This window comes from Schistocerca gregaria, chromosome 2 (genome assembly GCF_023897955.1).
Source record: "Schistocerca gregaria isolate iqSchGreg1 chromosome 2, iqSchGreg1.2, whole genome shotgun sequence".
In the NCBI taxonomy this organism is placed as follows: domain Eukaryota; kingdom Metazoa; phylum Arthropoda; class Insecta; order Orthoptera; family Acrididae; genus Schistocerca; species Schistocerca gregaria.
Window position 1 is genome coordinate 971,048,338 of NC_064921.1, and position 14,650 is coordinate 971,062,987.

At 44.0% G+C, this 14,650-nt stretch overlaps 23 non-coding genes across 23 annotated transcripts; 11 read left to right on the plus strand and 12 right to left on the minus strand.

The window, feature by feature from the left end:
* Window positions 1-130: 130 nt before the first annotated feature.
* Window positions 131-202, minus strand: Trnaq-cug (transfer RNA glutamine (anticodon CUG)). Its single transcript has one exon. It is a non-coding gene; the product is annotated as a tRNA-Gln (tRNA).
* Window positions 203-449: 247 nt separating this feature from the next.
* Window positions 450-538, plus strand: Trnay-gua (transfer RNA tyrosine (anticodon GUA)). Its single transcript is given in 2 exon segments — window positions 450-486; window positions 503-538. It is a non-coding gene; the product is annotated as a tRNA-Tyr (tRNA).
* A 358-nt stretch (window positions 539-896) lies between these two features.
* Window positions 897-968, minus strand: Trnaq-cug (transfer RNA glutamine (anticodon CUG)). The gene has a single exon. It is a non-coding gene; the product is annotated as a tRNA-Gln (tRNA).
* Window positions 969-1,215: 247 nt separating this feature from the next.
* Trnay-gua (transfer RNA tyrosine (anticodon GUA)) lies at window positions 1,216-1,304 on the plus strand. Its single transcript is given in 2 exon segments — window positions 1,216-1,252; window positions 1,269-1,304. It is a non-coding gene; the product is annotated as a tRNA-Tyr (tRNA).
* Window positions 1,305-1,662: 358 nt separating this feature from the next.
* On the minus strand, window positions 1,663-1,734 carry Trnaq-cug (transfer RNA glutamine (anticodon CUG)). Its single transcript has one exon. It is a non-coding gene; the product is annotated as a tRNA-Gln (tRNA).
* Window positions 1,735-1,981: 247 nt separating this feature from the next.
* Trnay-gua (transfer RNA tyrosine (anticodon GUA)) lies at window positions 1,982-2,070 on the plus strand. Its single transcript is given in 2 exon segments — window positions 1,982-2,018; window positions 2,035-2,070. It is a non-coding gene; the product is annotated as a tRNA-Tyr (tRNA).
* Window positions 2,071-2,428: 358 nt separating this feature from the next.
* Window positions 2,429-2,500, minus strand: Trnaq-cug (transfer RNA glutamine (anticodon CUG)). Its single transcript has one exon. It is a non-coding gene; the product is annotated as a tRNA-Gln (tRNA).
* A 5,889-nt stretch (window positions 2,501-8,389) lies between these two features.
* On the minus strand, window positions 8,390-8,461 carry Trnaq-cug (transfer RNA glutamine (anticodon CUG)). Its single transcript has one exon. It is a non-coding gene; the product is annotated as a tRNA-Gln (tRNA).
* A 247-nt stretch (window positions 8,462-8,708) lies between these two features.
* Trnay-gua (transfer RNA tyrosine (anticodon GUA)) lies at window positions 8,709-8,797 on the plus strand. Its single transcript is given in 2 exon segments — window positions 8,709-8,745; window positions 8,762-8,797. It is a non-coding gene; the product is annotated as a tRNA-Tyr (tRNA).
* Window positions 8,798-9,155: 358 nt separating this feature from the next.
* Trnaq-cug (transfer RNA glutamine (anticodon CUG)) lies at window positions 9,156-9,227 on the minus strand. The gene has a single exon. It is a non-coding gene; the product is annotated as a tRNA-Gln (tRNA).
* A 247-nt stretch (window positions 9,228-9,474) lies between these two features.
* Window positions 9,475-9,563, plus strand: Trnay-gua (transfer RNA tyrosine (anticodon GUA)). The gene is given in 2 exon segments: window positions 9,475-9,511; window positions 9,528-9,563. It is a non-coding gene; the product is annotated as a tRNA-Tyr (tRNA).
* Window positions 9,564-9,921: 358 nt separating this feature from the next.
* On the minus strand, window positions 9,922-9,993 carry Trnaq-cug (transfer RNA glutamine (anticodon CUG)). The gene has a single exon. It is a non-coding gene; the product is annotated as a tRNA-Gln (tRNA).
* A 247-nt stretch (window positions 9,994-10,240) lies between these two features.
* On the plus strand, window positions 10,241-10,329 carry Trnay-gua (transfer RNA tyrosine (anticodon GUA)). The gene is given in 2 exon segments: window positions 10,241-10,277; window positions 10,294-10,329. It is a non-coding gene; the product is annotated as a tRNA-Tyr (tRNA).
* A 358-nt stretch (window positions 10,330-10,687) lies between these two features.
* On the minus strand, window positions 10,688-10,759 carry Trnaq-cug (transfer RNA glutamine (anticodon CUG)). Its single transcript has one exon. It is a non-coding gene; the product is annotated as a tRNA-Gln (tRNA).
* Window positions 10,760-11,006: 247 nt separating this feature from the next.
* Window positions 11,007-11,095, plus strand: Trnay-gua (transfer RNA tyrosine (anticodon GUA)). Its single transcript is given in 2 exon segments — window positions 11,007-11,043; window positions 11,060-11,095. It is a non-coding gene; the product is annotated as a tRNA-Tyr (tRNA).
* Window positions 11,096-11,453: 358 nt separating this feature from the next.
* On the minus strand, window positions 11,454-11,525 carry Trnaq-cug (transfer RNA glutamine (anticodon CUG)). The gene has a single exon. It is a non-coding gene; the product is annotated as a tRNA-Gln (tRNA).
* Window positions 11,526-11,772: 247 nt separating this feature from the next.
* On the plus strand, window positions 11,773-11,861 carry Trnay-gua (transfer RNA tyrosine (anticodon GUA)). The gene is given in 2 exon segments: window positions 11,773-11,809; window positions 11,826-11,861. It is a non-coding gene; the product is annotated as a tRNA-Tyr (tRNA).
* Window positions 11,862-12,538: 677 nt separating this feature from the next.
* Trnay-gua (transfer RNA tyrosine (anticodon GUA)) lies at window positions 12,539-12,627 on the plus strand. The gene is given in 2 exon segments: window positions 12,539-12,575; window positions 12,592-12,627. It is a non-coding gene; the product is annotated as a tRNA-Tyr (tRNA).
* A 358-nt stretch (window positions 12,628-12,985) lies between these two features.
* Trnaq-cug (transfer RNA glutamine (anticodon CUG)) lies at window positions 12,986-13,057 on the minus strand. The gene has a single exon. It is a non-coding gene; the product is annotated as a tRNA-Gln (tRNA).
* Window positions 13,058-13,304: 247 nt separating this feature from the next.
* On the plus strand, window positions 13,305-13,393 carry Trnay-gua (transfer RNA tyrosine (anticodon GUA)). Its single transcript is given in 2 exon segments — window positions 13,305-13,341; window positions 13,358-13,393. It is a non-coding gene; the product is annotated as a tRNA-Tyr (tRNA).
* Window positions 13,394-13,751: 358 nt separating this feature from the next.
* Trnaq-cug (transfer RNA glutamine (anticodon CUG)) lies at window positions 13,752-13,823 on the minus strand. Its single transcript has one exon. It is a non-coding gene; the product is annotated as a tRNA-Gln (tRNA).
* A 247-nt stretch (window positions 13,824-14,070) lies between these two features.
* On the plus strand, window positions 14,071-14,159 carry Trnay-gua (transfer RNA tyrosine (anticodon GUA)). Its single transcript is given in 2 exon segments — window positions 14,071-14,107; window positions 14,124-14,159. It is a non-coding gene; the product is annotated as a tRNA-Tyr (tRNA).
* A 358-nt stretch (window positions 14,160-14,517) lies between these two features.
* Trnaq-cug (transfer RNA glutamine (anticodon CUG)) lies at window positions 14,518-14,589 on the minus strand. The gene has a single exon. It is a non-coding gene; the product is annotated as a tRNA-Gln (tRNA).
* Window positions 14,590-14,650: the final 61 nt, after the last annotated feature.

Here is a 14,650-nt window from a genome sequence, read left to right on the forward strand (position 1 = left end):
AGTCGCACCAATATTCGGCCGTTTTATAGACGCATCGTTTTTTACACAAACGTAGAAACTAACGCCGTGAGCCTATTGCTGCTACTTCCTCAGCGAGAAACTCTTATTACAGAAAATTTAGACTAAACGAAGGTTCCACCGAGATTCGAATTCGGATCGCTGGATTCAGAGTCCAGAGTGCTAACCGTTACACCATGGAACCAGACAGCAGGATAAGACTCGTAATACACTTAGCAGTCCTCTGACATACTTCAGACACTTCCTACTTGCATATTTTAACCTAATCGACACCATCGAGCATTATAAAACTTAATCTGGGCAATGTTTGCAGTTGCAGCCGATGATTGCATTTCCTGTGCGTCTATATGGCCGCGCTGAGTAGCAGTGGATGCAGACGGCAGACAGGGACGGACGTAAAGCAATGAGTAGGAATAAGAAAGTATACAGAGCCTCTGGTAGCTCAGTTGGTAGAGCGGTGGACTGTAGTGGAGGATTCACAGTTATCCATAGGTCGCTGGTTCAAATCCGGCCCAGAGGACTGTTTTTCTAATCTCATCAGCAAAGAGGCTCCAGAGAATGCCCACTGAGTCAGAACCTCCCTATGTTTTAAAACTATTTTAAAGGAAATTCATTTGCTCAGCTTGTAATAGCTAGTTGATAATCATGGGATTTTTAACCTTCGTGGGATAATGATATTTCTTCGAATTATCGTAAAATTTCTTGCTCTTACAGGTATTACTCGTTTAATGTTCTATATAGGTCACAAAGTCGCACCAATATTCGGCCGTTTTATAGACGCATCGTTTTTTACACAAACGTAGAAACTAACGCCGTGAGCCTATTGCTGCTACTTCCTCAGCGAGAAACTCTTATTACAGAAAATTTAGACTAAACGAAGGTTCCACCGAGATTCGAACTCGGATCGCTGGATTCAGAGTCCAGAGTGCTAACCGTTACACCATGGAACCAGACAGCAGGATAAGACTCGTAATACACTTAGCAGTCCTCTGACATACTTCAGACACTTCCTACTTGCATATTTTAACCTAATAGACACCATCGAGCATTATAAAACTTAATCTGGGCAATATTTGCAGTTGCAGCCGATGATTGCATTTCCTGTGCGTCTATATGGCCGCGCTGAGTAGCAGTGGATGCAGACGGCAGACAGGGACGGACGTAAAGCAATGAGTAGGAATAAGAAAGTATACAGAGCCTCTGGTAGCTCAGTTGGTACAGCGGTGGACTGTAGTGGAGGATTCACAGTTATCCATAGGTCGCTGGTTCAAATCCGGCCCAGAGGACTGTTTTTCTAATCTCATCAGCCAAGAGGCTCCAGAGAATGCCCACTGAGTCAGAACCTCCCTATGTTTTAAACCTATTTTAAAGGAAATTCATTTGCTCAGCTTGTAATAGCTAGTTGATAATCATGGGATTTTTAACCTTCGTGGGATAATGATATTTCTTCGAATTATCGTAAAATTGCTTGCTCTTACAGGTATTACTCGTTTAATGTTCTATATAGGTCACAAAGTCGCACCAATATTCGGCCGTTTTATAGACGCATCGTTTTTTACACAAACGTAGAAACTAACGCCGTGAGCCTATTGCTGCTACTTCCTCGGCGAGAAACTCTTATTACAGAAAATTTAGACTAAACGAAGGTTCCACCGAGATTCGAACTCGGATCGCTGGATTCAGAGTCCAGAGTGCTAACCGTTACACCATGGAACCAGACAGCAGGATAAGACTCGTAATACACTTAGCAGTCCTCTGACATACTTCAGACACTTCCTACTTGCATATTTTAACCTAATAGACACCATCGAGCATTATAAAACTTAATCTGGGCAATGTTTGCAGTTGCAGCCGATGATTGCATTTCCTGTGCGTCTATATGGCCGCACTGAGTAGCAGTGGATGCAGACGGCAGACAGGGACGGACGTAAAGCAATGAGTAGGAATAAGAAAGTATACAGAGCCTCTGGTAGCTCAGTTGGTAGAGCGGTGGACTGTAGTGGAGGATTCACAGTTATCCATAGGTCGCTGGTTCAAATCCGGCCCAGAGGACTGTTTTTCTAATCTCATCAGCAAAGAGGCTCCAGAGAATGCCCACTGAGTCAGAACCTCCCTATGTTTTAAACCTATTTTAAAGGAAATTCATTTGCTCAGCTTGTAATAGCTAGTTGATAATCATGGGATTTTTAACCTTCGTGAGATAATGATATTTCTTCGAATTATCGTAAAATTGCTTGCTCTTACAGGTATTACTCGTTTAATGTTCTATATAGGTCACAAAGTCGCACCAATATTCGGCCGTTTTATAGACGCATCGTTTTTTACACAAACGTAGAAACTAACGCCGTGAGCCTATTGCTGCTACTTCCTCAGCGAGAAACTCTTATTACAGAAAATTTAGACTAAACGAAGGTTCCACCGAGATTCGAACTCGGATCGCTGGATTCAGAGTCCAGAGTGCTAACCGTTACACCATGGAACCAGACAGCAGGATAAGACTCGTAATACACTTAGCAGTCCTCTGACATACTTCAGACACTTCCTACTTGCATATTTTAACCTAATAGACACCATCGAGCATTATAAAACTTAATCTGGGCAATGTTTGCAGTTGCAGCCGATGATTGCATTTCCTGTGCGTCTATATGGCCGCGCTGAGTAGCAGTGGATGCAGACGGCAGACAGGGACGGACGTAAAGCAATGAGTAGGAATAAGAAAGTATACAGAGCCTCTGGTAGCTCAGTTGATCAGTCTGCCTGCAGCGGCGGTGGCGAGCGGTTCGTCGTGCTGTGCTTCGCTCTGCGGCTGGCTTTGATTACATCCGCTGTGTAAGTCTGTGCGTTTTCGCCGGCGCTTCGCAGTAGTTAGATATTCTGTCAACGTTCGAAAATGCAGTAATGGCTCAACTTAGTAGAAAGGACACTCTGAAATTTACCTTTGATCGACGTTTTGCTCGACCTAAATCTTTCGAAATTGAGGATTGGTTAGAGGAAGTTGTTCAAGTTCCGTTTGAAGATACTGTTGGTTTTCACTTGTCAATTGTGAGTAGTGTGATGTACTTGAAGCTGAAAAACCCTGAGTTATGCGAACGAGTTGTCAATAATACCGGTGGTAAGCTTAAGTTTAAACACAGTGATGGAAATATTGGCGAAGTTACTGTCGATCATGTGGGACTTGGTATTCGAACAATTCGAATTTTTGAGCTACCCTTTGAAGTTCCTACAGATGCGATCAATCTTGTTATTGCACCCTTTGGGAAGGTCCTCAGTAATTTTGCAGAAAAATGGTCCGGTGCTCACAAATATCCGGTTTTGAACGGTGTCAGGCAGTTGAAGGTGGACTTATTACGACATATTCCGTCTTACATTAACGTTTGCGGTTATCGAGGTATCGTCATTTATGATGGTCAACCACGAACGTGTGCAGCTTGCAATTCTCCAGGTCATATTCGTTCTGAATGTATTCAAAGACGTGTTGTGCAGCTGCCGACAGGTGAACCGGTGAAGTCCGCGGAGATGACTATTTTGTCCACCACTTACGCTTCGGTGGCTCGCGACCAACCGACCGACCAACTGCCCATGGATACCGAAGTAGACATTCGCCCCCAACCAACCCCTCCTCCAACGGCCGAGCAACTTGTTGACATTTCTGAGCGACAAGAGCAACACCTGAGTGTGAGTGACGTGGTTGATTCCGTAGCGCAGTCCCCGACTCTGTCAACAGAACAAAATTCCACCTCCTCAGAGACGCAGGTCAGGACTGTGACTGCTGAATGTCGTTCCCCACAACCCCACTATGAAATCTCGGATTCCGATGAGCGTTGTCCACCTGCTAAATCCCCGCGGAAGAACAAGAAACGCAGAATCGCCCGCCAGGGTGCGGAAGAGGCGGCGGCGTCGTTGCGGGGAAAGGTGCAGCAAATCATGGACAAAGTCAGTGCAAAATCACCAGAATCCTCCCGACAACAGGCGCTAACTTCTGCACACCTGCGGGATGAAGATCGTGCAATCACGCTAACTGAGCCCTCTCGCGATGCTACCGGCCAGGTGTCTCCCATGTGCAGTGACGATGTTGATCATTGTTTAAAAGAACAACGACAACATCATCCTCTTGCGTCCAAGAACCCCAGCACTATAGACTGGGCGGCGGAACCAGAGGTCGAACACATGGACGCTGATGCAACTGATATTCCAGTCACTTCCCGATTTCCCGAACAGCCTTCTACGGCAGTAGAACCGGCACATGATGATAAGTTACTGGATCCACGGCAGGCAAACAAAGAAGAGGACTCTGACTTCTTTTAAAACGGCGCCGATTCCTTCTTACTCTCGTAAGAGCGTGAATGACTGATCAGCAGGCGTATAAAATTGGTACATTAAATATAAATAAAATCCGCAGTTCCCTCAAACTCGACAACATCGTAGACCTCTTATACGCCGCCGACATTGATATCCTCTTGCTTCAGGAGGTCGCCGACATTGCTTTGAACCACATTCCCGGTTATAATGTGACGGCCAATCCGGGACACGGTTCCGATTTAGGCACCGCTATTCTCACGAAAGAAGGAATTATCGTCCAGAATGTAGAACGACTCATAAGTTGTAGGGGAATTGGCGTGACTATCAATAATGTTAGACTCCTAAATCTGTATGCACCATCCGGCTCAACTAATAGGCGACGCCGAGCGGACTTTTTCAAGGAAGAAATACTTCCGCTTTTTGCAACACAATATGACCACCTAATATTGGCGGGAGATTTTAACTGTGTACTTAACGCCAAAGATCAGACGCCGCATTTCAATAAATCGATTGAATTAGAACAGATCGTCAAGGATTTACGTTTAGTCGATACGTGGGAGCACAAGTTTGGTACAACACCTGGTTTTACTCACGTCACGAATCATTCAGCGAGTAGATTGGACCGCATTTACGTATCGGACACTCTCAGACAGCGAATTTTACAAACTGAGGTCTGGCCAACCAGTTTCTCCGACCATGCGGCTTATATTTGCACGCTGAATTTGGGGAAACAGGAAACCTACCGAGGCAAAGGACTATGGAAACTAAATGTTGCACATTTAGACGATCCTGAATGCAGAGAAGCCTTCACTCGAGCGTGGAATGAAAGTGAAGCCAAATTCAGTACGTACGGCTCGGCATTGCAATGGTGGCTCGAATGCGCTAAACCGAAAATTCGTAAATCCATGATACAATATTCCCGGAATAAGAACTGGTGGTTTAAGAGAACGATGGAGTTTTATTATCAATGTCTTCGAGACTTATATACTCTTGATGCCACTGTGATTGACAACTACCCCCGCATTAAAAGACTGCAAGCAAAAATATTACTTTTGAAACGAAAACAGATGGAAGGTTACAAAATTAGAGGTCGGGTTTCGACTATGGCAAAAGGCGAACAGCCATCCATTTATCACCTGATACGTGAAACTAAACGAGCACGGACAAAGATCTTAACTGAACTACAATCCGAAGACGGCACGATTCTAACTCGGCAACACGATATCAGAGACGCCGTTCAAACTTATTACACTGACTTGATGTCCAATAAACCTACCGACGACGAAGCCCTTGCAGAGTTCCGGAGCAGCTTAACGCACAGGCTTCGCCCTGCGGATGTAGCCGAACTCGTCACCGATGTAACGGAAGATGAACTGGAAGATGTGGTGTTCCACAGTCCAAAAAACAAATCTCCCGGATGTGACGGTCTCCCGGTGGAACTTTATCAAGTCTTCTGGCCACAACTGAAGACAAAGCTGACGGTGCTCTGCAACGAACTTCTCCAACCGGACATGCCCATTCCTCCGCCATTCAGTGAAGGACTTGTGGTCTTACTCCCGAAACGGACGAGCAATAACACCGTCGCAACTTTGCGACCCATTACGTTGCTCAACAGCGACTACAAAATTTTTGCTCGCATTCTCGCAACGAGAATGAAAACTGTGATGCATACCGTCATTGGATCACATCAAACGAGTGTTGGAAAGGACAGAGCTATATATCAGACATTATCAGACTATCGAGATGTGATTTCTGTTGCGGACGCTTGCAAAATCCGATGTGCTATCGTAACTTTAGATTTCGCACAGGCTTTCGACAGAGTGAACCATCCTTACCTTTTCCAGATAATGCAGACTCTGGGTTTTCCTCCGCAGTTCATCAGCATCATACAGAAATTGTTACGGAATAGTACATCCAAACTTGTCGTTAACGGTCAGCCAAGTCGCGCCGTCCCGATAAACAGTTCTGTTAGGCAGGGCTGCCCTATGTCGATGGCGCTGTTTGCCATTGCGATCGAACCGCTGCTAGTCACCTTGACGGAACGTTTACAAGGACTCCACATACACGGGCAGAAGATAGTGTGCCGAGCTTACGCTGATGATGTTACCTTCCTAGCTATGAATGTCAATGAGGTCGAGAGGGGTCTCCTGATCATCTCACAATATGAAAAGGCATCTGGTGCGAAACTGCATTGGACGAAATCAGGGATCATGAACGTTGGGCAAGGCATAGGCGCGATCGGTCATGGCCAGCTTAAAGAGATCACTAGGATGACGTGTCTCGGTGTCGATTTTCGGAACACCATCCGCCACACCATTGCCGCCAATTATAAGCAATTGCTCAACAAAATTCGTGCTTGTGCGAAGTTACATAGCGTCAGGAAATTGGACGAGTTTCAAAAGGTTGAATTGGCCAATATTTATATCACTGCCAAAATCAATTATGTGGCTCAAGTTTTGCCCATCCCCACCGATATAGCCAAATGCATGCTGTCCGCGCTTGGACACTTTGTATGTCGTGGCCAGATCTTTAAAGTTCGATATGACACCTTGACACTCCCAACGCGAGATGGCGGACTCAGTCTCACCGATGTACACAAAAAAGCGAAAGCTCTTTATTTCTGCAAAACTTACAAGCTATGGAAACAGTCACCGACCAGTCTGACCGCTCTTGTCCTGAATGAAATCGCACCGACTGATCTTCAACCGCCAATTGATGTGCACCATATACCGACTGCGCTCTACCACTTCAAGAGTTTTCTCTTAGAGTATAGTTATGTCCATACAACAGTCTCTGAAAAGAATTTGACGACAGTTAAGGCAATCTACAACTCCTTTGTGGCAACTAAATCACGGAATGTTATCGAACAAAAATTTCCAAACTACAACTGGGACGCGACGTGGCAAAACATCCACAGCCCCTACTTACCTTCGCAAGTAAAGGCGACGTGGTACGCTGCCGTCAATAGAAAAATCCCGACGCAGTCCAGGCTTCATGCAATTCATTTGCAGGACTCGCCAATGTGTGTCACGTGTAATCTCATAGACAGCGAAGAACACCGTTTCGTCTGTGGTACCACGAAAGATATATGGGGTTACGCCCGACAGAAACTGTCGAGCATCAAGAGGACCTCACCATCTGCGATAACGCCAGCTGACTTTCTCAACCCTGAAGCAATCCTATTTCCCAGGACAAAGCGGAATGCTGTCAACTGGATAATAGGTCACACAGTGCACTATATTTTTAGTACTGGCGATAAGAACAAAGACGATTTCGTTCTATACCTGACCCTGCAGCACAGCATGATCGCACGCGAACGTAACTACAAGGCGACCTTTGCCAACTTTTTAAGCAAGACCATTGTGTGATATGCGATTCGACACTCGACCCGTCAGTCTTGCCATGACGGGGAACGTAATATTTAAAGAACGCCCGAAACTATACCACGAGACATGAATGCATGTTTAACCTTCTTTCGAAGTAAGGCGAAACCGACTATTCGCTACATCATTGAGGAGCAGCAGAGGACAATAACAGACGAAAGATGTGAAGACAACACTAGAGAAAAAAACAAAAAAAAAAAAAAAAAAAGAAAAAAAAAGAAAAAAAAGAAAAAAAAAAAAAAAAAAAAAAAAAAAAGTTGGTAGAGCGGTGGACTGTAGTGGAGGATTCACAGTTATCCATAGGTCGCTGGTTCAAATCAGGCCCAGAGGACTGTTTTTCTAATCTCATCAGCAAAGAGGCTCCAGAGAATGCCCACTGAGTCAGAACCTCCCTATGTTTTAAACCTATTTTAAAGGAAATTCATTTTCTCAGCTTGTAATAGCTAGTTGATAATCATGGGATTTTTAACCTTCGTGGGATAATGATATTTCTTCGAATTATCGTAAAATTGCTTGCTCTTACAGGTATTACTCGTTTAATGTTCTATATAGGTCACAAAGTCGCACCAATATTCGGCCGTTTTATAGACGCATCGTTTTTTACACAAACGTAGAAACTAACGCCGTGAGCCTATTGCTGCTACTTCCTCAGCGAGAAACTCTTATTACAGAAAATTTAGACTAAACGAAGGTTCCACCGAGATTCGAACTCGGATCGCTGGATTCAGAGTCCAGAGTGCTAACCGTTACACCATGGAACCAGACAGCAGGATAAGACTCGTAATACACTTAGCAGTCCTCTGACATACTTCAGACACTTCCTACTTGCATATTTTAACCTAATCGACACCATCGAGCATTATAAAACTTAATCTGGGCAATGTTTGCAGTTGCAGCCGATGATTGCATTTCCTGTGCGTCTATATGGCCGCGCTGAGTAGCAGTGGATGCAGACGGCAGACAGGGACGGACGTAAAGCAATGAGTAGGAATAAGAAAGTATACAGAGCCTCTGGTAGCTCAGTTGGTAGAGCGGTGGACTGTAGTGGAGGATTCACAGTTATCCATAGGTCGCTGGTTCAAATCCGGCCCAGAGGACTGTTTTTCTAATCTCATCAGCAAAGAGGCTCCAGAGAATGCCCACTGAGTCAGAACCTCCCTATGTTTTAAACCTATTTTAAAGGAAATTCATTTTCTCAGCTTGTAATAGCTAGTTGATAATCATGGGATTTTTAACCTTCGTGGGATAATGATATTTCTTCGAATTATCGTAAAATTGCTTGCTCTTACAGGTATTACTCGTTTAATGTTCTATATAGGTCACAAAGTCGCACCAATATTCGGCCGTTTTATAGACGCATCGTTTTTTACACAAACGTAGAAACTAACGCCGTGAGCCTATTGCTGCTACTTCCTCAGCGAGAAACTCTTATTACAGAAAATTTAGACTAAACGAAGGTTCCACCGAGATTCGAACTCGGATCGCTGGATTCAGAGTCCAGAGTGCTAACCGTTACACCATGGAACCAGACAGCAGGATGAGACTCGTAATACACTTAGCAGTCCTCTGACATACTTCAGACACTTCCTACTTGCATATTTTAACCTAATCGACACCATCGAGCATTATAAAACTTAATCTGGGCAATGTTTGCAGTTGCAGCCGATGATTGCATTTCCTGTGCGTCTATATGGCCGCGCTGAGTAGCAGTGGATGCAGACGGCAGACAGGGACGGACGTAAAGCAATGAGTAGGAATAAGAAAGTATACAGAGCCTCTGGTAGCTCAGTTGGTAGAGCGGTGGACTGTAGTGGAGGATTCACAGTTATCCATAGGTCGCTGGTTCAAATCCGGCCCAGAGGACTGTTTTTCTAATCTCATCAGCAAAGAGGCTCCAGAGAATGCCCACTGAGTCAGAACCTCCCTATGTTTTAAACCTATTTTAAAGGAAATTCATTTGCTCAGCTTGTAATAGCTAGTTGATAATCATGGGATTTTTAACCTTCGTGGGATAATGATATTTCTTCGAATTATCGTAAAATTGCTTGCTCTTACAGGTATTACTCGTTTAATGTTCTATATAGGTCACAAAGTCGCACCAATATTCGGCCGTTTTATAGACGCATCGTTTTTTACACAAACGTAGAAACTAACGCCGTGAGCCTATTGCTGCTACTTCCTCAGCGAGAAACTCTTATTACAGAAAATTTAGACTAAACGAAGGTTCCACCGAGATTCGAACTCGGATCGCTGGATTCAGAGTCCAGAGTGCTAACTGTTACACCATGGAACCAGACAGCAGGATAAGACTCGTAATACACTTAGCAGTCCTCTGACATACTTCAGACACTTCCTACTTGCATATTTTAACCTAATAGACACCATCGAGCATTATAAAACTTAATCTGGGCAATGTTTGCAGTTGCAGCCGATGATTGCATTTCCTGTGCGTCTATATGGCCGCGCTGAGTAGCAGTGGATGCAGACGGCAGACAGGGACGGACGTAAAGCAATGAGTAGGAATAAGAAAGTATACAGAGCCTCTGGTAGCTCAGTTGGTAGAGCGGTGGACGGTAGTGGAGGATTCACAGTTATCCATAGGTCGCTGGTTCAAATCAGGCCCAGAGGACTGTTTTTCTAATCTCATCAGCAAAGAGGCTCCAGAGAATGCCCACTGAGTCAGAACCTCCCTATGTTTTAAACCTATTTTAAAGGAAATTCATTTGCTCAGCTTGTAATAGCTAGTTGATAATCATGGGATTTTTAACCTTCGTGGGATAATGATATTTCTTCGAATTATCGTAAAATTGCTTGCTCTTACAGGTATTACTCGTTTAATGTTCTATATAGGTCACAAAGTCGCACCAATATTCGGCCGTTTTATAGACGCATCGTTTTTTACACAAACGTAGAAACTAACGCCGTGAGCCTATTGCTGCTACTTCCTCAGCGAGAAACTCTTATTACAGAAAATTTCGACTAAACGAAGGTTCCACCGAGATTCGAACTCGGATCGCTGGATTCAGAGTCCAGGGTGCTAACCGTTACACCATGGAACCAGACAGCAGGATGAGACTCGTAATACACTTAGCAGTCCTCTGACATACTTCAGACACTTCCTACTTGCATATTTTAACCTAATCGACACCATCGAGCATTATAAAACTTAATCTGGGCAATGTTTGCAGTTGCAGCCGATGATTGCATTTCCTGTGCGTCTATATGGCCGCGCTGAGTAGCAGTGGATGCAGACGGCAGACAGGGACGGACGTAAAGCAATGAGTAGGAATAAGAAAGTATACAGAGCCTCTGGTAGCTCAGTTGGTAGAGCGGTGGACTGTAGTGGAGGATTCACAGTTATCCATAGGTCGCTGGTTCAAATCCGGCCCAGAGGACTGTTTTTCTAATCTCATCAGCAAAGAGGCTCCAGAGAATGCCCACTGAGTCAGAACCTCCCTATGTTTTAAACCTATTTTAAAGGAAATTCATTTGCTCAGCTTGTAATAGCTAGTTGATAATCATGGGATTTTTAACCTTCGTGGGATAATGATATTTCTTCGAATTATCGTAAAATTGCTTGCTCTTACAGGTATTACTCGTTTAATGTTCTATATAGGTCACAAAGTCGCACCAATATTCGGCCGTTTTATAGACGCATCGTTTTTTACACAAACGTAGAAACTAACGCCGTGAGCCTATTGCTGCTACTTCCTCAGCGAGAAACTCTTATTACAGAAAATTTAGACTAAACGAAGGTTCCACCGAGATTCGAACTCGGATCGCTGGATTCAGAGTCCAGAGTGCTAACTGTTACACCATGGAACCAGACAGCAGGATAAGACTCGTAATACACTTAGCAGTCCTCTGACATACTTCAGACACTTCCTACTTGCATATTTTAACCTAATAGACACCATCGAGCATTATAAAACTTAATCTGGGCAATGTTTGCAGTTGCAGCCGATGATTGCATTTCCTGTGCGTCTATATGGCCGCGCTGAGTAGCAGTGGATGCAGACGGCAGACAGGGACGGACGTAAAGCAATGAGTAGGAATAAGAAAGTATACAGAGCCTCTGGTAGCTCAGTTGGTAGAGCGGTGGACTGTAGTGGAGGATTCACAGTTATCCATAGGTCGCTGGTTCAAATCCGGCTCAGAGGACTGTTTTTCTAATCTCATCAGCAAAGAGGCTCCAGAGAATGCCCACTGAGTCAGAACCTCCCTATGTTTTAAACCTATTTTAAAGGAAATTCATTTGCTCAGCTTGTAATAGCTAGTTGATAATCATGGGATTTTTAACCTTCGTGGGATAATGATATTTCTTCGAATTATCGTAAAATTGCTTGCTCTTACAGGTATTACTCGTTTAATGTTCTATATAGGTCACAAAGTCGCACCAATATTCGGCCGTTTTATAGACGCATCGTTTTTTACACAAACGTAGAAACTAACGCCGTGAGCCTATTGCTGCTACTTCCTCAGCGAGAAACTCTTATTACAGAAAATTTAGACTAAACGAATGTTCCACCGAGATTCGAACTCGGATCGCTGCATTCAGAGTCCAGAGTTCTAACCGTTACACCATGGAACCAGACAGCAGGATATGACTCGTAATACACTTAGCAGTCCTCTGACATACTTCAGACACTTCCTACTTGCATATTTTAACCTAATCGACACCATCGAGCATTATAAAACTTAATCTGGGCAATGTTTGCAGTTGCAGCCGATGATTGCATTTCCTGTGCGTCTATATGGCCGCGCTGAGTAGCAGTGTGTGCAGACGGCAGACAGGGACGGACGTAAAGCAATGAGTAGGAATAAGAAAGTACACAGAGCCTCTGGTAGCTCAGTTGGTAGAGCGGTGGACTGTAGTGGAGGATTCACAGTTATCCATAGGTCGCTGGTTCAAATCCGGCCCAGAGGACTGTTTTTCTAATCTCATCAGCAAAGAGGCTCCAGAGAATGCCCACTGAGTCAGAACCTCCCTATGTTTTAAACCTATTTTAAAGGAAATTCATTTGCTCAGCTTGTAATAGCTAGTTGATAATCATGGGATTTTTAACCTTCGTGGGATAATGATATTTCTTCGAATTATCGTAAAATTGCTTGCTCTTACAGGTATTACTCGTTTAATGTTCTATATAGGTCACAAAGTCGCACCAATATTCGGCCGTTTTATAGACGCATCGTTTTTTACACAAACGTAGAAACTAACGCCGTGAGCCTATTGCTGCTACTTCCTCAGCGAGAAACTCTTATTACAGAAAATTTAGACTAAACGAAGGTTCCACCGAGATTCGAACTCGGATCGCTGGATTCAGAGTCCAGAGTGCTAACCGTTACACCATGGAACCAGACAGCAGGATAAGACTCGTAATACACTTAGCAGTCCTCTGACATACTTCAGACACTTCCTACTTGCATATTTTAACCTAATCGACACCATCGAGCATTATAAAACTTAATCTGGGCAATGTTTGCAGTTGCAGCCGATGATTGCATTTCCTGTGCGTCTATATGGCCGCGCTGAGTAGCAGTGGATGCAGACGGCAGACAGGGACGGACGTAAAGCAATGAGTAGGAATAAGAAAGTATACAGAGCCTCTGGTAGCTCAGTTGGTAGAGCGGTGGACTGTAGTGGAGGATTCACAGTTATCCATAGGTCGCTGGTTCAAATCCGGCCCAGAGGACTCTTTTTCTAATCTCATCAGCCAAGAGGCTCCAGAGAATGCCCACTGAGTCAGAACCTCCCTATGTTTTAAACCTATTTTAAAGGAAATTCATTTGCTCAGCTTGTAATAGCTAGTTGATAATCATGGGATTTTTAACCTTCGTGGGATAATGATATTTCTTCGAATTATCGTAAAATTGCTTGCTCTTACAGGTATTACTCGTTTAATGTTCTATATAGGTCACAAAGTCGCACCAATATTCGGCCGTTTTATAGACGCATCGTTTTTTACACAAACGTAGAAACTAACGCCGTGAGCCTATTGCTGCTACTTCCTCAGCGAGAAACTCTTATTACAGAAAATTTAGACTAAACGAAGGTTCCACCGAGATTCGAACTCGGATCGCTGGATTCAGAGTCCAGAGTGCTAACCGTTACATCATGGAACCAGACGGCAGAATAAGACTCGTAATACACTTAGCAGTCCTCTGACATACTTCAGACACTTCCTACTTGCATATTTTAACCTAATAGACACCATCGAGCATTATAAAACTTAATCTGGGCAATGTTTGCAGTTGCAGCCGATGATTGCATTTCCTGTGCGTCTATATGGCCGCGCTGAGTAGCAGTGTGTGCAGACGGCAGACAGGGACGGACGTAAAGCAATGAGTAGGAATAAGAAAGTATACAGAGCCTCTGGTAGCTCAGTTGGTAGAGCGGTGGACTGTAGTGGAGGATTCACAGTTATCCATAGGTCGCTGGTTCAAATCCGGCCCAGAGGACTGTTTTTCTAATCTCATCAGCAAAGAGGCTCCAGAGAATGCCCACTGAGTCAGAACCTCCCTATGTTTTAAACCTATTTTAAAGGAAATTCATTTGCTCAGCTTGTAATAGCTAGTTGATAATCATGGGATTTTTAACCTTCGTGGGATAATGATATTTCTTCGAATTATCGTAAAATTGCTTGCTCTTACAGGTATTACTCGTTTAATGTTCTATATAGGTCACAAAGTCGCACCAATATTCGGCCGTTTTATAGACGCATCGTTTTTTACACAAACGTAGAAACTAACGCCGTGAGCCTATTGCTGCTACTTCCTCAGCGAGAAACTCTTATTACAGAAAATTTAGACTAAACGAAGGTTCCACCGAGATTCGAACTCGGATCGCTGGATTCAGAGTCCAGAGTGCTAACCGTTACACCATGGAACCAGACAGCAGGATAAGACTCGTAATACACTTAGCAGTCATCTGACATACTTCAGACACTTCC